General features: G+C 43.7%; 1 protein-coding gene across 1 annotated transcript in view; it reads right to left on the bottom strand.

Moving 5' to 3' along the window:
• The window catches only part of BMPR1B (bone morphogenetic protein receptor type 1B), an 899,743-nt gene that overhangs the window by 713,783 nt on the left and 164,826 nt on the right, over positions 1 to 21,134 (bottom strand). The window contains exon 2 of the mRNA XM_069743592.1: positions 18,593 to 18,623. The gene's annotated coding sequence lies outside the window, so the exon portion shown is untranslated. The remainder of the gene's footprint in view (positions 1 to 18,592; positions 18,624 to 21,134) is intronic.

Raw genomic sequence — 21,134 nt, 5'->3', positions numbered from 1 at the left:
ACCCACGGTCAGTCAAGGCTTTGTGGTCCATATATGGACAGTGAAATACACCTGTGTTAACCTGACCTAAGTTTTCAAGAAAGGACTCCATGAACTCTATTAGGACTGTTTGATAAAGTGGCATGCATGTTTTATCCTTACTGCATTCAATTGTTACTTTGAAGGGGTTAGAATTAAAAGTAAATAATCCTCTCTAACTTCTGCAGCGAGTTCCATCAATCAAAAATCCCTCCATTTAAAAAAGACTAGCTATTGATAGGTTTCCTTTAAGAAATTTTGAAACTGTCATTAGATTCATGCATCCAGAACTATGAATCTTTCCCTTTAAATGGCAAAGATAACCATTTTGAATAGATTGCAGATGATGCTTTTTCAGCAATTATCTACTTACTACAAATATTATTAACAAACCTTGTATTTTCATATAGATGACCATATTTAGGAAGACTTTTAAAGGGAACCTGTCACCCCGTTTTTTGAGATTGAGCTATAAATACTGTTAAATAGGGCCTGCACTGTGTGTTACTATAGTGTATGTAGTGTACCCTGATTCCCCATGTATGCTGAGAAATACATTACCAAAGTCGCCGTTTTCGCCTGTCAATCAGGCTGGTCTGGTCAGGTGGGCGTGTTCACAGTGCTCTTTTCTTCCCCAGCTTTCCGTTGGTGGCGTAGTGGTGTGCGCATGTCCAGAGTTCCGACTTCCCTGCGCCCACGTGAAGACACAGCGCGCGATCTGCGCTGTAAGTTTGCATCTCGGCTTTGGGAAAATGGCCGCCGCGATCTCTAATGCGCACGCGCGGCATCCCGCGGCCATTTTCCTGAAGCCCCGTGCAGCAGAGCACTCCATCTGCGCACGCGCGGCCCCAGGAAGATGGCCGCCCCCACCGATGCAAGGGATTACAGCGCAGATCGCGCGCTGTGTCTTCACGTGGGCGCAGGGAAGTCGGAACTCTGGACATGCGCACACCACTACGCCACCAACGGAAAGCTGGGGAAGAAAAGAGCGCTGTGAACACGCCCACCTGACCAGACCAGCCTGATTGACAGGCGAAAAAGGCGACTTTGGTAATGTATTTCTCAGCATACATGGGGAATCAGGGTACACTACATACACTATAGTAACGCACAGCGCAGGCCCTATTTAACAGTATTTATAGCTCAATCTCAAAAAACGGGGTGACAGGTTCCCTTTAAAGTGATGTCATGTCAAAGCACGCTTTTGACCTGTAGAAATGGGGTTAATCTGCAGGTTAATAGCATTCTGAAGCTGCCTGGCTTCCACACTGAAAGCCTGGCTATAGGTCAGAAATGATTTTTATTCCTCCCAGTAGCCTCTGGCTTTCAGTTATGGAGGCACACCCATCACAGTGATAGATGCTTCTGCGCATGTGTCGCCTCTGGCGCCATTTTGTTGTAGTGTAAATTTCTTTTATTTTTACTGCAGCAACAAGGAGCTGGCAGAGGCGCTTGCGCAGTAGCATCTATCTCCTATCGAGATATGCTACTACACAAGCGCCATTTTGTTATAGTGTACTTTTTTTGGCTGCAGCAACAAGGAGCCGGCGGCGGCGTTTGTGCCAGACAGTGCCATATTGATGGTGACTTTTTTTTCCTTTGAATCACAGGAAGATAAGGCACTAACCGATAAGAGAAAGTGCGCAAGTATCGCAGGTGCTGCACATTTTGATTAAGTGACATGCTTTTTTTTCAAATATATACATTAGTATACTCATTATGCAAACTAGGGGCAGGTCAGTGAGGGATCAGTGACCTGTCAGCAGTCTGCATTATGAATATCTAATCATAGCACCACATGCATGAACCCTGCCTTAGGGCACGAGAATCTCATTAACACAAAACTGAAAATAAAAATTAAGTAACAACAACAAGACGGATTTCATCAATCAAGGTATCATTTTATTCAGTATAACGGTGCCGACCTGACACTGAGAAGGTAACTATGCACAATCATGCTGACAGGTTTTCCTTTAATCATCAGTATTGTAGTGACCAAATACTATGTGGTGGTATTCTGTGATCTGGTCATGGTGTGGTGGTATTTGGTCTTTATACGTGCTATTATTCGGTCCCTATGTGGTGGTAATATGTGGTCAGGTTATGCTGTGGTGGTGTTTGTCCCCAGTATGTGGTATTATTCGGTCGCTTTGTGGTGGTAATATGTGGTCCGGTCATGGTGTGGTGGTATTTGTCTCCTGTATGTGGTAGTATTCGGTTACTATATGGTGGCAATATGTTATCTGGTCATGGTGTGCCTGTATTTGTTCCTTCTATGTGCAATTATTTGGTCACTGTGGTGGTAATATGTATACTGCTCATGGTGTGGTGCTACTTCCAATAGGTGGCACAAGAGTTCTAGTCCTCTTCCTCTCTGAAGAGACAATTTGCATATTTCCCAGAGGAGTATTGCGGCTTTAAGTCTCCTCACCTCGACATGCTTATTATGTCACTCTCCGCAAGGAGAAACGATACTTCTTGGATCCTGGTCAGACGCCTCTCAATCAGCCAAACCAGATCTCCACTTTGCACTGACGAGGGGCAGTACCCCGAAACACAGTGTCTGCAAATTGAAATTCTGGTTTGGCTATTATCCTAAGTCATGTGACAAGGCTCGTTAAAGGGTCGACACGGACTGTTAGGATTGCTACTTCCAATAGGTTGCTCTAGAGTTCTAGTCCTCTACCTCTCTGAAGAGGCAATTTGCATGGTGTGGTGGTATTTGTTCCTTGCTTGTGGTATTAATGGTCTACATATGATGGTAATAAGTTGTCTGGTCTTGGTGTGACGGTATTTATTCCCTGTATGTGGTATAATTTGTTCACTGTGGTGGTAATTAGAGATGAGCCCAACAAACAGGCTCTCCATGCATGTATTGTGACTGTCACACAGTCGCGACTTATGCAGCTGCAGTGCCGAACAGCTGGTCAGCCGGCACGATCCAGGAAGCCGGGTTCCCTCTGCAGCTTATTTGCCAAGCCCTACAGCTTGCCGAGTAAGCCCTGACCTGATCAAATTCGGTAATCTCTAGTGGTAATATGTGATTTGGTCATGGTGTGGTGGTATTTATCACTTGTATGTAATATTATTGGTCATTTTAAAAATTAAAAAAAAACAAAAAAACCTGTATTGGATATTTTAACAAATGATTAATAGGATAGAGTAGAGTAGGGCTCGGCCAAAAGAGTCTACCTTGTTGTGGTGGCAGATTAAAAAAAATCTTTTGGCCAAAACAAAAGCTGTTGGCAATGTATGTGATCTGGTGATGGGAACGGTTAACGTCTGATTGGTGAGGACATGGTGCAGAAGAAGAGTTTTTCCAAGAGAGGGTGGTGGGACTGTGCAAGGTTTGCGCTCTGGAGGTGGGGCTAGGGTGGAGTTTCAAAGGGGCCCCGAAAATTTTGCTAGTATGGGGCCATGAAATTCCTATCGGCAGCCCTGCCGCTCAATACACTGTGAGCTGTGGCTGTAACCCCGCACCCAGCACTGACTGACAGCTGACTCTGTATTGATGCACTGCTGAGCTGGTTGTCAGTGAGTACTAGGTAGTGGTAGTGGCTGGCCCACTCCTATGACTGAAAGTCAGCGGCAGCCAGGAGAAATAAATTTAATTTCCTAACAGTGACTAAGCATTCAGTGCAGCAGTCAGGCAGCTCCAGAATGTCATTAACTTGCAGGCTAGCCCTTTATCTGCAGGTTAATAGTAATTTTTACTCACCCTTCTGCTTTTAGTTCATAAAGGTCTATTTAGGTCTAGTGTATGTGTACGAAATAAACAGGACTATATTAACTAAAATCAGAAGGGTGAAAGCCACGGGTCATTTCATACTGCTAGAAAAGAAAAAATTATAACCATCAAAGGGGTGTATGTGCACGAATGTATGTGTATGAAATAATGCATATGAACTAAAAGCAGAAGGACGAGTGCCATGGATTAATTTTTATTGTTTTCTCCAAAACTAACCAGTGGATATTTAACCCCTTAGTGACAGAGCCAATTTGGTACTTAATGACCTAGCCAATTTTTAGGCCATGTTCACACTATGCGGTTTTTACTGCGGAACCGCGGCGATTTTGCCGCTGCGGGTCCGCAGCTGTTTTCCATGCAGGGTACAGTACAATGTTACCCTATGGAAAACAGAAACCGCAGTGCACATAATGCGGAAAAACCCGAAAAAACCGCGCAGAATTACTGCGGAAAAAAAGAAGGACCATGTCACTTCTTTGTGCAGAATCGCAGCGATTCTGCACCCATAGAAATGCATTGATCCGCTTAGTTCCCGCATGGGGCTGTGCCCACCATGCGTGAAGTAATGCGGATAATGTGCGGGTTATACCCGGGGTGGAGGAGAGGAGACTCTCCTCCAGGCCCCGGGAACCATATTTGTATTAAAAAAAAAGAATTAAAATAAAAAATCATGTTATACTCACCTCTTAAGTCTCAGCGCTTCACGCGGCCGTCCGGTCTCAGGTTTGCTATGCGACCAGGACCTTCGGTGATGTCGCGGTCACATGACCGTGACGTCACCGAAGGTCCTGGTCGCACAGCATCTTTGGAACTGGACCGCCGCCTGCAGCGCCCAGGAGATCAGGACGTCAGAGAGTGAGTATATCATTATGATTTTATTATTTTTAAAATTACTATTGATGCTGCATATTGCTGCATATGCAGCATCAATAGTAGGGGTAAATCCCGCAGCGGAACCCGCAGCGGAACCCGCAGGACAAACCGCGATAAATCTGCAGGGATAACCGCAGCGGGTTTGCCCTGCAGATTTATCAAATCCGCTGCGGGACAACCCGCAGGATAAAAAAGGAACATGTGAATGTGGCCTTACAATTCTGACCACTGTCACTTTATGAGGTTATAACTCTGGAACGCTTTAATAGATCCCGCTGATTCAGATGAGATTGTTTTTTCGTGACATATTGTACTTCATGTTAGTGGTAACATTTCTTCGATATTACTTGCGATTATTTATGGAAAAAAACGGAAATGTGGGAAAAATTAAAAAATTTTGCAATTTTCAAACTTTGTATTTTTATGCCCTTAAATCAGAGCGATATGTCACAAAAAAAAAGTAATAAATAACATTTCCCACATGTCTACTTTACATCAGCACAATTTTGGAAGAAACATTTTTTTTTGTTAGGGAGTTGTAAGGGTTAAAAGTTGACCAGCAATTTCTAATTTTTACAACACCAATTTTTTTTTCGGGACCACATCACATTTGAAGTCATTTTGAGGGGTCTATATTATAGAAAATAACCAAGTGTGACACCATTCTAAAAACTGTACCCCTCAAGGTGCTCAAAACCACATTCAAGAAGTTTATTAACCCTTTACGTGCTTCACAGGAACTGAAAAAATGTGGAAGGAAAAAATGAACATTTAACTAATTTTTGCAAACATTTTAATTCAGAACCATTTTTTTTTTATTTTCACAGGTGTAAAAACAGAAATTTAACCATAACTTTTGTTGTGCAATTTCTCCTGAATACGCCGATACCCCATATGTGGGGGTAAACCACTGTTTACTGTTTATGACTTTTTCAATGCAGAATTGGCTGGAATTGAAATTGGATGCCATGTCACGTTTAGAGAGCTCCTGATGTGCCTAAACAGTGGAAACCCCCTAAAAGTGACACCATTTTGGAAACTAGACCCCTTAAGGAACTTATCTAGATGTGCGGTGAGCACTTTGATCCCCCAAGTGCTTCACAGAAGTTTATAACGTAGAGCCGTGAAAATAAAAAAATCGCATTTGTTTACACAAAAATGATCTTTTCGCCCACAAATTCTTATTTTCACAAGGGTAACAGGAGAAATTAGACCACAGATGTTGTTCTGCAATTTCTCCTGAGTACGTCGATACCCCATATGTGAGGGTAAACCACTGTTTGGGCGCACCGCAGAGCTTGGAAGAGAAGGAGTGCTGTTTTACTTTTTCAATGTAGAATTGGCTGGAATTGAGATCGGACGCCATGTCGCGTTTGGAGAGCCCCTGATATGCTTAAACAGTAGAAACCCCCCACAAGTGACCCCATTTTGGAAACTAGACCCCTTAAGGAACTTATCTAGATGTAAGGTGAGCACTTTATAAATTTCTGTGAAGCACTTGGGGTTTAAAGTAGAGCCGTGAAAATAAAAAATCCTTTTTTTTTTTCCTCAAATGATTTTTTAGCCTGCAATTTTTTATTTTCTCAAGGGTAACAGGAGACATTGGACCCCAAAATCTGTTAACCAGTTTGCCCCGAGTATGCAGATACCCCATATGTGGGGGGGGGCACTGTTTGGGCACCCATCGGGGCTCGGAAGGGAAGGAGTGCCGCTTGGAATGCAGCCTTTGATGGGATGGTCTGCAGGCTTCATGTTGCATTTGCAGAGCTCCTGATGTACCTAAACAGTAGAAATCCCCCAAAAGTGACCCCATTTTGGAAACTAGACCCCCCAAAAAGCTTATCTACATGTGTGGTGAGCACTATGAACCCCCAACTGCTTCACAGAAGTTTATAATGTAGAGCCATGAAAATAAAAAAAATCATTTTTTCCACAAAAATGATCTTTTCACCCCAAAATTTTTACTTTCACAAGGGTAACAGGAGAAATTGGACCCTAAAATTTATTGTGCAATTTATGCTGAGTAGGCCGATACCCTATATGTGGGGGGACCAATGTTTGGGTGATGGCAGAGCTCGGAAGGGAATGAGCGCCGTATTGGAATGCAGACTTTGATAGAATGGTCTGCGGGCATTATGTTCCGTTTGCAGAGCCCCTGATGTACATAAACAGTAGAAACCCCCCACAAGTGACCCCATTTTGGAACCTAGACCCCCCCAAGGAACTTCAGTAGAAGTGTGGTGAGAACTTTGAATGCCCAAGTGCTTCACAGAAGTTTATAAAAATATTTTTCTTCCACAAAAAAGATTTTGTTTAGCCCCCAAGTTTTTATTTTCACAAAGGTAACAGGAGAAATTGAACCCCAAAAGTTGTTGTCCAATTTATCCTGAGTATGCTGATGCCCCATATGTGGGGGTAAACCACTGTTTGGGTGCACGGCAGAGCTCAGAAGGGAGGGAGCACCTTTGACTTTTTGAGAACAAAATTGGCTGTCATGTTTGGAGACCCCCTGATGTACCTAAACAGTAGAACCTCCCCTCAATTATAACTCCAACCCTAACCCCAACACACCCCTAACCTAATCCATAATCCTAATCACAACCCTAACGATAATCACAACTCTAACCCCAAAACAACCCTAATCTCAACCCTAACCATAACCCTAATCAAAACCCTAAATCCAACACACCCCTAATCCTTATCTCAACCCTAACCTCAAACCTAACCCTAATCCCAATTGTTATGTTTGCTAATGACAGGTGTTATGAAGGCAATCCAGAAACACAGTGTGCTTAGCGATCAGAGCGCACACAGTGATCTGACAAATACCCAAAAATACAAGAACGAGCTCTGAGACGTGGAAACTCTGTAGACTGCACACCTGATCCTATCCTAAACACAACTAAAAGCGGCTGTGGATTGCGCCTAACAACTACCTAGGCAACTCGGCACAGCCTAAGAAACTAGCTAGCCTGAAGATAGAAAAATAGGCCTGACTTGCCCCAGAGAAATTCCCCAAAGGAAAAGGCAGCCCCCCACATATAATGACTGTGAGTAAGATGAAAAGACAAAACGTAGGGATGAAATAGATTCAGCAAAGTGGGGCCCGATATTCTAGGACAGAGCGAGGACAGTAAAGCGAACTTTGCAGTCTACAAAAAACCCTAAAGCAAAACCACGCAAAGGGGGCAAAAAAAAACCACCGTGCCGAACTAACGGCACGGCGGTACACCCTTTGCGTCTCAGAGCTTCCAGCAAAAAAAAGACAAGCTGGACAGAAAAAAAGCAACAAAAAAGCAAAAAGCACTTAGCTATACAGAGCAGCAGGTCACAGGAACAATCAGGAGAAGCACAGATCCAACACTGAAACATTGACAAGGAGCAAGGATAGCAGCATCAGGCGGAGTTAAATAATGAAGCAGTTAACGAGCTCACCAGAACACCTGAGGGAGGAAGCTCAGAAGCTGCAGTACCACTTGTGACCACAGGAGTGAATTCAGCCACAGAATTCACAACAGTACCCCCCCCTTGAGGAGGGGTCACCGAACCCTCACCAGAGCCCCCAGGCCGACCAGGATGAGCCGCATGAAAGGCACGAACAAGATCGGAAGCATGAACATCAGAGGCAAAAACCCAGGAATTATCTTCCTGAGCATAACCCTTCCATTTAACCAGATACTGGAGTTTCCGTCTAGAAACACGAGAATCCAAAATCTTCTCCACAATATACTCCAATTCCCCCTCCACCAAAACCGGGGCAGGAGGCTCAACAGATGGAACCATAGGTGCCACGTATCTCCGCAACAACGACCTATGGAATACATTATGTATGGAAAAGGAGTCTGGGAAGGTCAAACGAAAAGACACAGGATTGAGAACCTCAGAAATCCTATACGGACCAATAAAACGAGGTTTAACCCCTTTACCCCCAAGGGTGCTTTGCACGTTAATGACCGGGCCAATTTTTACAATTCTGACCACTGTCCCTTTATGAGGTTATAACTCTGGAACGCTTCAATGGATCCTGGTGATTCTGACACTGTTTTCTCGTGACAAATTGTACTTCATGACAATGGTAAAAATTATTTGATAGTACCTGCGTTTATTTGTGAAAAAAACGGAAATTTGGCGAAAATTATGAAAATTTCGCAATTTTCCAACTTTGAATTTTTATGCAATTTAAATCACAGAGATATGTCACACAAAATACTTAATAAGTAACATTTCCCACATGTCTACTTTACATCAGCACAATTTTGGAACCAAAATTTTTTTTTGTTAGGGAGTTATAAGGGTTAAAAGTTGACCAGCAATTTCTCATTTCTACAACACCATTTTATTTTAGGGACCACATCTCATTTGAAGTCATTTTGAGGGGTCTATATGATAGAAAATACCCAAGTGTGACACCATTCTAAAAACTACACCCCTCAAGGTGCTCAAAACCATATTCAAGAAGTTTATTAACCCTTCTGGTGCTTCACAGGAATTTTTTGAATGTTTAAATAAAAATGAACATTTAACTTTTTTTCACAAAAAATTTAATTCAGCTCCAATTTGTTTTATTTTACCAAGGGTAACAGGAGAAAATGGACCCCAAACATTGTTGTACAATTTGTCCTGAGTATGCCAATACCCCACATGTGGGGGTAAACCACTGTTTGGGCGCATGGCAGAGCTCTGAAGCGAAGGAGTGCCATTTGACTTTTCAAGGCAAAATTGTCTGGAATTGAGATGGGACGCCATGTTTCGTTTGGAGAGCCACTGATGTGGCTAAACATTGAAACCCCCCACAATTGACACCATTTTGGAAAGTAGACCCCCTAAGGAACTTATCTAGAGGTGTGGTGAGCACTTTGACCCACCAAGTGCTTCACAGAAGTTTATAATGTAGAACCGTAAAAATAAAAAATCATATTTTTTCACAAAAATTATCTTTTTGCCCCCAATTTTTTATTTTCCCAAGGGTAAGAGAAGAAATTGGACCCCAAAAGTTGTTGTACAATTTGTCCTGAGTACGCTGATACCCCATATGTGGGGGTAAACCACTGTTTGGGTGGATGGGAGAGCTCGGAAGGGAAGGAGCGCCGTTTGACTTTTCAAAGCAAAATTGACAGGAATTGAGATGGGACGCCATGCTGCGTTTGAAGAGCCACTGATGTGCCTAAACATTGAAACCCCCCACAAATGACACCATTTTGGAAAGTAGACCCCCTAAGGAACTTATCTAGAGGTGTGGTGAGCACTTTGACCCACCAAGTGCTTCACAGAAGTTTATAATGCAGAGCCGTAAAAATAAAACAAAATTTTTTTCCCACAAAAATTATTTTTTTAGCCCCCAGTTTTGTATTTTCCTGAGGGTAACAGGAGAAATTGGACCCCAAAATTTGTTGCCCAATTTGTCCTGAGTGCGATGATACACCATATGTGGGGGGAACCACTGTTTGGGCACATGGGAGGGCTCAGAAGGGAAGGAGCGCCATTTGGAATGCAGACTTAGATGGAATGGTCTGCAGACGTCACATTGCGTTTGCAGAACCCCTAATGTACCTAAACAGTAGAAACCCCCCACAAGTGACCCCATATTGGAAACTAGACCCCCCAGGGAACTAATCTAGATGTGTTGTGAGAACTTTGAACCCCCAAATGTTTCACTACAGTTTATAACGCAGAGCCGTGAAAATAAAAAATCTTTTTTTTTCCCACAAAAAATATGTTTTAGCCCCGAGTTTTGTATTTTCCCAAGGGTAGCAGGAGAAATTGGACCCCAAAAGTTGTTGTCCTATTTGTCCTGAGTACGCTGATACCCCATATGTTGGGGTAAACCCCTGTTTGGGCACACGGGAGAGCTCGGAAGGGAAGAAGCACTGTTTTACTTTTTCAACGCAGAATTGGCTGGAATTGAGATCGGACGCCATGTCGCGTTTGGAGAGCCCCTGATGTGCCTAAACAGTGGAAACCCCCAAATTATAACTGAAACCCTAATCCAAACACATCCCTAACCCTAATCCCAACAGTAACCCTAACCACACCTCTAACCCTGACACACCCCTAACCCTAATCCCAACCCTATTCCCAACCATAAATGTAATCTAAACCCTAACTGTAACTTTAGCCCCAACCCAAACTGTAGCCCTAGCCCTAACCCTAGCCCTAACCCTAATCCTAACCCTAGCCCTAACCCTAGCCCTAACCCTAGCCCTAACCCTAGCCCTAACCCAAACCCTAGCCCTAGCCCTAACCCTAGCCCTAACCCTAACCCTAACCCTAGCCCTAACCCTAGCCCTAACCCTAGCCCTAACCCTAACCCTAACCCTAGCCCTAACCCTAGCCCTAACTCTAACCCTAGCCCTAATGGGAAAATGGAAATAAATACATTTTTTTAATTTTTCCCTAACTAAGGGGGTGATGAAGGGGGGTTTGATTTACTTTTATAGCGGGTTTTTTAGCGGATTTTTATGATTGGCAGCCGTCACACACTGAAAGACGCTTTTTATTGCAAAAAATATTTTTTGCATTACCACATTTTGAGAGCTATAATTTTTCTATATTTTGGTCCACAGAGTCATGTGAGGTCTTGTTTTTTGCGGGACGAATTGATGTTTTTATTGGTAACATTTTCGGGCACGTGACATGTTTTGATCGCTTTTTATTCCGATTTTTGTGAGGCAGAATGACCAAAAACCAGCTATTCATGAATTTCTTTTGGGGGAGGCGTTTATACCGTTCCGCGTTTGGTAAAATTGATGAAGCAGTTTTATTCTTCGGGTCAGTACGATTACAGCGACACCTCATTTATATCATTTTTTTATGTTTTGGCGCTTTTATACGATAAAAACTATTTTATAGAAAAAATAATTATTTTTGCATCGCTTTATTCTCAGGACTATAACTTTTTTATTTTTTTGCTCATGATGCTGTTTGGCGGCTCGTTTTTTGCGGGACAAGATGACGTTTTCAGCGGTACCATGGTTAGTTATATCTGTCTTTTTGATCGCGTGTTATTCCACTTTTTGTTCGGCGGTATGATAAAGCGTTGTTTTTTGCCTCGTTTTTTTTTTTTTTTCTTACGGTGTTTACTGAAGGGGTTAACTAGTGGGCCAGTTTTATAGGTCGGGCCGTTACGGACGCGGCGATACTAAATATGTGTACTTTTATTTTTTTTTTATTTTTTATTTAGATAAAGAAATGTATTTATGGGAATAATATTTTTATTTTTTTTTTCATTATTTTGGAATATTTTTTTTTATTTTTTTTTACACATTTGAAATTTTTTTTTTTTACTTTTTTACTTTGTCCCAGGGGGGGACATCACAGATCAGTGATCTGACAGTTTGCACAGCACTCTGTCAGATCACTGATCTGACATGCAGCGCTGCAGCCTTCACAGTGCCTGCTCTGAGCAGGCTCTGTGAAGCCACCTCCCTCCCTGCAGGACCCGGATCCGCGGCCATCTTGGATCCGGAGCTGGACTGAGCAGGGAGGGAGGTGAGACCCTCGCAGCAACGCGATCACATCGCGTTGCTCCGGGGGTCTCAGGGAAGCCCCCAGGGAGCCCCCTCCCTGCGCGGTGCTTCCCTGCACCGCCGGCACATCGCGATCATCTTTGATCGCGGTGTGCCGGGGGTTAATGTGCCGGGGGCGGTCCGTGACCGCTCCTGGCACATAGTGCCGGATGTCAGCTGCGATAAACAGCTGACACCCGGCCGCGATCGGCGGCGCTCCCCCCGTGAGCGCTGCCGATCGCATATGACGTACTATTGCGTCCTTGGGAAGTAAAGCCCACCCCACATGGACGCAATAGTACGTCTAATGGCAGAAAGGGGTTAAATTTAGGAGAGGAAACCTTCATAGGAATATGACGAGAAGATAACCAAACCAGATCCCCAACACGAAGTCGGGGACCCACACGGCGTCTGCGATTAGCGAAAAGTTGAGCTTTCTCCTGGGACAAGATCAAATTGTCCACTACCTGAGTCCAGATCTGCTGCAACCTATCCACCACAGAATCCACACCAGGACAGTCCGAAGACTCAACCTGTCCTGAAGAGAAACGAGGATGGAACCCAGAATTGCAAAAAAATGGAGAAACCAAGGTAGCCGAGCTGGCCCGATTATTAAGGGCGAACTCAGCCAACGGCAAAAAGGACACCCAATCATCCTGGTCTGCAGAAACAAAACATCTCAGATATGTTTCCAAGGTCTGATTGGTTCGTTCGGTCTGGCCATTAGTCTGAGGATGGAAAGCCGAGGAAAAGGATAGGTCAATGCCCATCCTACCACAAAAGGCTCGCCAAAACCTTGAAACAAACTGGGAACCTCTGTCAGAAACAATATTCTCAGGAATGCCATGCAACCGAACCACATGCTGAAAGAACAAAGGTACCAAATCAGAGGAGGAAGGCAATTTAGCCAAGGGCACCAGATGGACCATTTTAGAAAAGCGATCACAGACCACCCAAATGACTGACATCTTTTGAGAAACGGGAAGGTCAGAAATGAAATCCATCGAAATATGTGTCCAAGGCCTCTTTGGGACCGGCAAGGGCAAAAGCAACCCACTGGCATGAGAACAGCAGGGCTTAGCCCTAGCACAAATCCCACAGGACTGCACAAAAGTACGTACATCCCATGACAGAGATGGCCACCAGAAGGATCTAGCCACTAACTCTCTGGTACCAAAGATTCCAGGATGACCAGCCAACACCGAACAATGAAGTTCAGAGATAAGTTTATTAGTCCACCTATCAGGGACGAACAGTTTCTCTGCTGGACAACGATCAGGTTTATTCGCCTGAAATTTTTGCAGCACCCGCCGCAAATCAGGGGAGATGGCAGACACAATGACTCCTTCCTTGAGGATACCCGCTGGCTCAGGTAAACCCGGAGAGTCGGGCACAAAACTCCTAGACAGAGCATCCGCCTTCACATTTTTAGAGCCCGGAAGGTACGAAATCACAAAGTCGAAGCGGGCAAAAAATAACGACCAACGGGCCTGTCTAGGATTCAAGCGCTTGGCAGACTCGAGATAAGTCAAGTTCTTATGATCAGTCAATACCACCACGCGATGCTTAGCTCCTTCAAGCCAATGACGCCACTCCTCGAATGCCCACTTCATGGCCAGCAACTCTCGATTGCCCACATCATAATTACGCTCAGCGGGCGAAAACTTCCTGGAAAAGAAAGCACATGGTTTCATCACTGAGCAATCAGAACCTCTCTGTGACAAAACCGCCCCTGCTCCAATCTCAGAAGCATCAACCTCGACCTGGAACGGAAGAGAAACATCTGGCTGACACAACACAGGGGCAGAACAAAAACGACGCTTCAACTCCTGAAAAGCTTCCACAGCAGCAGAAGACCAATTAACCAAATCAGCACCCTTCTTGGTCAAATCGGTCAATGGTTTGGCAATGCTAGAAAAATTACAGATGAAGCGACGATAAAAATTAGCAAAGCCCAGGAACTTTTGCAGACTTTTCAGAGATGTCGGCTGAATCCAATCCTGGATGGCTTGGACCTTAACTGGATCCATCTCGATAGTAGAAGGGGTAAAGATGAACCCCAAAAATGAAACTTTCTGCACACCGAAGAGACACTTTGATCCCTTCACAAACAAAGAGTTAGCACGCAGGACCTGAAAAACCATTCTGACCTGCTTCACATGAGACTCCCAATCATCTGAGAAGATCAAAATGTCATCCAAGTAAACAATCAGGAATTTATCCAGATACTCACGGAAGATGTCATGCATAAAAGACTGAAACACAGATGGAGCATTGGCAAGTCCGAACGGCATCACTAGATACTCAAAATGACCCTCGGGCGTATTGAATGCAGTTTTCCATTCATCTCCTTGCCTGATTCTCACCAGATTATACGCACCACGAAGATCTATCTTAGTGAACCAACTAGCCCCCTTAATCCGAGCAAACAAGTCAGATAACAATGGCAAGGGATACTGAAATTTAACAGTGATCTTATTAAGAAGGCGGTAATCAATACACGGTCTCAGCGAACCATCCTTCTTGGCTACAAAGAAGAACCCTGCTCCCAGTGGTGATGACGATGGGCGAATATGTCCCTTCTCCAGGGATTCCTTCACATAACTGCGCATAGCGGCGTGTTCGGGCACGGATAAATTAAATAATCGACCTTTAGGGAATTTACTACCAGGAATCAAATTGATAGCACAATCACAATCCCTATGCGGAGGTAGAGCATCGGACTTGGGCTCTTCAAATACATCCTGATAATCAGACAAGAACTCTGGGACCTCAGAAGGGGTGGATGACGAAATCGACAAAAATGGAACATCACCATGTACCCCCTGACAACCCCAGCTGGATACCGACATGGAATTCCAATCCAATACTGGATTATGGGTTTGTAGCCATGGCAACCCCAACACGACCACATCATGCAGATTATGCAACACCAGAAAGCGAATAACTTCCTGATGTGCAGGAGCCATGCACATGGTCAGCTGGGCCCAGTATTGAGGTTTATTCTTGGCCAAAGGTGTAGCATCAATTCCTCTCAATGGAATAGGACACCGCAAAGGCTCCAAGAAAAACCCACAACGTTTAGCATAATCCAAATCCATCAGATTCAGGGCAGCGCCCGAATCCACAAACGCCATGACAGAAAACGAGGACAAAGAGCATATCAAGGTAATGGACAGAAGGAATTTGGACTGTACAGTACCAATGACGGCAGACCTAGCGGACCGCTTAGTGCGCTTAGGACAATCAGAAATAGCATGAGTGGAATCACCACAGTAGAAACACAGACCATTCAGACGTCTGTATTCCTGCCGTTCAACTCTAGTCATAGTCCTATCGCACTGCATAGGCTCAGGTTTAACCTCAGGCAGTACCGCCAAATGGTGCACAGATTTACGCTCGCGCAAGCGTCGACCGATCTGAATGGCCAAAGACAAAGACTCATTCAAACCAGCAGGCATAGGAAATCCCACCATGACATCCTTAAGAGCCTCAGAGAGACCCTTTCTGAACAAAGCTGTCAGCGCAGATTCATTCCACTGAGTGAGTACTGACCATTTCCTAAATTTCTGACAATACACTTCTATATCATCCTGACCCTGGCACAAAGCCAGCAAATTTTTCTCAGCCTGATCCACTGAATTAGGCTCATCGTACAGCAATCCGAGCGCCAGGAAAAACGCATCGACACTACTTAATGCAGGGTCTCCTGGCGCAAGAGAAAATGCCCAGTCTTGAGGGTCGCCGCGCAAAAAAGAAATAATAATCAAAACCTGTTGAATAGGATTACCAGAAGAATGAGGTTTCAAGGCCAGAAATAGCTTACAATTATTTTTGAAACTTAGAAACTTAGTTCTATCTCCAAAAAACAAATCAGGAATAGGAATTCTTGGTTCTAACATAGATTTCTGATCAATAGTATCTTGAATTTTTTGTACATTTATAACGAGATTATCCATTGAAGAGCACAGACCCTGAATATCCATGTCCACACCTGTGTCCAGAATCACCCAAATGTCTAGGGGAAAAAAAAAAAGTGAACACAGAGCAGAAAAAAAAAAAAAAAATGATGTCAGAACTTTTTCTTTCCCTCTATTGAGAATCATTAGTTAGGCTCCGTGTACTGTTATGTTTGCTAATGACAGGTGTTATGAAGGCAATCCAGAAACACAGTGTGCTTAGCGATCAGAGCGCACACAGTGATCTGACAAATACCCAAAAATACAAGAACGAGCTCTGAGACGTGGAAACCCTGTAGACTGCACACCTGATCCTATCCTAAACACAACTAAAAGCGGCTGTGGATTGCGCCTAACAACTACCTAGGCAACTCGGCACAGCCTAAGAAACTAGCTAGCCTGAAGATAGAAAAATAGGCCTGACTTGCCCCAGAGAAATTCCCCAAAGGAAAAGGCAGCCCCCCACATATAATGACTGTGAGTAAGATGAAAAGACAAAACGTAGGGATGAAATAGATTCAGCAAAGTGGGGCCCGATATTCTAGGACAGAGCGAGGACAGTAAAGCGAACTTTGCAGTCTACAAAAAACCCTAAAGCAAAACCACGCAAAGGGGGCAAAAAAAACCCACCGTGCCGAACTAACGGCACGGCGGTACACCCTTTGCTTCTCGTCGAGCTTCCAGCAAAAAAAAGACAAGCTGGACAGAAAAAAAGCAACAAAAAAGCAAAAAGCACTTAGCTATACAGAGCAGCAGGTCACAGGAACAATCAGGAGAAGCACAGATCCAACACTGAAACATTGACAAGGAGCAAGGATAGCAGCATAAGGCGGAGTTAAGTAATGAAGCAGTTAACGAGCTCACCAGAACACCTGAGGGAGGAAGCTCAGAAGCTGCAGTACCACTTGTGACCACAGGAGTGAATTCAGCCACAGAATTCACAACACCCAATACACCCCTAACCCTAATCCCAACCCTAACCTTAACCTTAAACCCAAACCTAACCCTAATCCCAAGCATAACCCTAATGCCAACCCTAACCCTAACACCAACCCTAATCGAAACCCTAACCCTAATCCCAACTCTAACTTTAGCCGCAACCCTAGTCCTAGCCATAACCCTAACTTTAGCCCCAACCCTAAGCCTAACCCTAGCCCTAACTTTAGCCCCAACCCTAAGGCTACTTTCACACTTGCGTCGCGTGGCATCAGTCGCAATCCGTTGTTTTGGACAAAAAACGGATCCTGCAAATGTGCCCGCAGGATGCGTTTTTTGCCCATAGACTTGTATTGCCAACGGATCGCGACAGATGGCCACACGTCGCGTCCGTCGTGCACTGGATCCGTTGTGTTTTGGCAGACCGTCATCACAAAAAAGGTCAATGTAACTTTTTTTGTACGTCGCGTCCGCCATTTCCAACCACGCATGCATGGCCGTAACTCCGCCCCATCCTCCCCAGGATATAGACTGGGCAGCGAATGCGTTGAAAAACTGCATCCGCTGCCCACGTTGTGCACAATTTTCACAACGTGCGTCGGTACGTCGGGCCGATGCATTGCGACGGCCCCGTACCGACAAAAGTGTGAAAGAAGCCTAACCCTAGCCCTAACCCTAAATTTAGCCCCAACCCTAAATTTATCTCCAACCCGATCCCTAAATTTAGCCCCAACTCCTCTAGCTGCTGGCCGGCAGATCATGGCAGGCGCACTGCGCATGCGCCCACCATTTTCTTACCGGATGAAGAAGCCGGCGGGCAGGAGAGGACGCAGGAGGACCCAGGGACACAGGTAAGTATAACAGGGTTCCCGAATCCCCCTATTTCTCTTTCCTCTGATGTCCGATCACATCAGAGAACAGAGAATGACACATAGCTTTTTTTTTTTTTTTGCGGCCGCCGGTAAACAGTTAATTACCGGCGATTGCAAAACAGGGGTTGGTAAAAACCGACCCCGATCATGTTCTTTGGGGTCTCGGCTACCCCTGGTAGTTGAGTCCCCAAAGATCTTCCGGGTGCCGGCCGGCGGGCGCACTGCACATGTGCCCGCCATCTTTTGCCGGAACAAGATGGCGGCGCCCATCGGGAACCACGAGGAGCACCGGGGAGACAGGTATTGGGGGGCTATCGGGGACCCCATTTCTCTGTCCTCTGATGTGCGATCACATCGGAGGACAGAGAAATTAAATGGGAAATCGCTTTTTTTTGTTTTTTTGCGACCGCCGGTAAACGGTTAATTACCGGCGATCGCAACCCGGGAGTCGGTAAAAAAAACCAAATCATGTTCTCTGGGGTCTCGGCTACCCCCGGCAGCCGAGACCCCAGAGAAAAACCGACTATGGGGGGCGCTATTCACTTTTTCCACAGCGCCGTTAATTAACGGTATTAACTGGTATCCCCAGAGGTGGATACCAGTTTAAGAAGCACAGACTTCTAAATGAAAAAATATATACAGTATATATTTTGCAGGTAATATGTAAGAATGTGATCTTACCTCTTTATTGTAGTCTATGAATAAATTCTCTCTGTTAAACAAAGAAAAATTATAGTTAAAATAATATATATTTCACATAATTCTTTAAAACAAATTTAACCCCTTCACACAGCCCATTTTCGCTTTTGCGTTTGCTTTTTGCTCCCCTGCATCTCAGAGCCATAGCGTATTTTTATTTTTCCATCAATATGGCCATATTAAAGCTTGTTATTTTTTGTGGGAAAGTTGTGCTTTTGAACAACATCATCGATTTTACCATATCATGTACTGAGAAAGGGAAAAAAATTCCAAGTGCGGTGAAATTGCAAAAAAAGTGCAATTCTACAATTGTTTTTTTTTTTTTTACCGTATTCAACAAATGCTAAAACTGTGCTACCATCATGATTCTCCAGGTCAATACGAGTTCACAGACACCAAACATGTCTAGGTTCTTTTTTATTGATCCAGTGAAATAAAATCCAATGTATGTAAAAAAAATAAAATAAATAAACGCCATTTTCCGAGACCCATTTTTTGTGATCTGGGGCTGGGCAGGGCTTATTGTTTTGCGTGCCAAGCTAACGTTTTTATTGATACCTTTTTGGTGTAGATACAATCTTTGATCGCCCATTATTGCATTTTAATGCAATGCTGCGGCGACCAAAAAAAAGGTAATTCTGGCGTTTTTACTTAATTTTTCACTATGCCGTTTACCAATTGGATTCATTATTTTTATATCTTGATAGATTGGGCGATTCTGAATGCTGCGATACTAGATATGTGTATTTTTTTTAATTGTTTTTTTTTTTACAATTGTTGTTGTTTAAGTGTTTTATTTTGAATGTGGTTAATGGGGGGTGATTTGATTTGATCGTGATTCCCCCCATAGCTGTTAGGGGCACATGTCAGCTGTTCAAATCAACTGACATGTGCCAGGAAAGATGTGGGCTCAGTGTCGGAGCCCACATCAAAGGGAGAGACACGACATGCACAGTACATGTACGGCTCATGTTATGAAGGGGTTAAAGCCTCACTACCACTTGGTTGTCACAGGGAAACACGTCTACTTTATTTTGATACGTGATAAGCACAGCATTTGTGTATTTTACAGATACAGGTGCATGAACAATTACAAGCAGGGTAATAATCTAAAATACACAGATGATGGAGCTTGAAAACCTATTTAACAATAGTATATATTATTTTCAATGCAACGCTTATGATAATTTATCAAATATGCTGCACAATGGAACAGTCACGATTGAAACAGGAAGAAAAAAATGTTTACTGATAGTTTTCTGATTCATAAGGAACACCTTTTCTTCATATCTTCTGTCCCTTTTAAAGTCTGCCAGAAATCCATTGTACTGCTTGACTCGACTAACAAATGTATTTCTAAATGAGTGATAATAAGGATAGGTGTAGATATATTATAATTTACAGAAGCAAATGCTTCAAGATTAGACGGGACTAATCACTAGTGATAACTATACTACTTCTTATATTATTATTCTATTTTTTTCTTTGACTGAAGTTAGTCTCATTTTATAACAAGATGGTATACCACTACTAGAATTTTATGATTAATGGGGGTCCAGTCTGGCATTTAACTCTCCATTCTTTTTACCAAACAGATGCTCTTGACCACTGTTGTCTGTGTAAAAAACTGCAGCATATCCTCAAATGGTAAATGATGCAACCTCCAAATCAACAATTCTTAGGGTCATAATGGGCTCCAGGCCCTACCATTAAAGTAGAAATCATAAATCCTTGCAATGTGTATTTCCTTTAAAGGGATTTATGCTTCCAATTTTGAGAGCAGCATATGATAGGGACAATGGGCCCGATTCATCAAAGATTTTGGGGACCTTTGGCATTCTCCCACTATTTTCACCGAGCTCAGACAAAGTGGGCAGAGCAGACGCAGGACAAGGGTGTGGCAAGTGACGCTTATCAAATGCATGACGAGCCGTGGAATTTACATCACTTTCTCCAGCATGGCCTGGAGTAAGATATGTGGTGAGGCGCATGCAGGGGTGTTCACCACTCGTCTGATGTTCCTGATTCATTAAGTGAGATACGTCTGTTCATGAATCAGGAGAGTCTGCCTTCAAACACATCTCATCAGGACCGAACTGAAGAATGCCGGTCTTGATGAATCGATCGCAGAGACTTTTGTTCCACTGCTGCCACTTACTGGGCTTATTGATCTAGTTTTGATAATATCACGGTTTTATTTGTTAGGAAGGTATCCGGCACAACCATCCAACGTTACAATCCAGTTTATTCACAAGCCACTAAAAACAAGGATCCAAGGAAGCCGTACAAAACTTGACGCGTTTCTGGTGCAACACGGATCGTCATTGGCAACAGGCTTACAGAAAGGGCACATCCTTAAATAGGCATTCAATCATGTCAAAAGCAAATCTAGACATGATCATCTGTATAAATGTAACAATCACCACACTGGTTTGCAATATAAATGCCATCCTGTCACTTTTACCACAACATTCAGTCCCAAGTTCAATCAGATTAAACAGATTAGTTTAAAATATCTCCCTAT

Source organism: Ranitomeya imitator, chromosome 1 (assembly GCF_032444005.1).
Source record: "Ranitomeya imitator isolate aRanImi1 chromosome 1, aRanImi1.pri, whole genome shotgun sequence".
NCBI lineage: Eukaryota > Metazoa > Chordata > Amphibia > Anura > Dendrobatidae > Ranitomeya > Ranitomeya imitator.
Note: the sequence above shows the minus strand (reverse complement) of the source record. Positions and strands in the feature narration are given on the sequence as shown.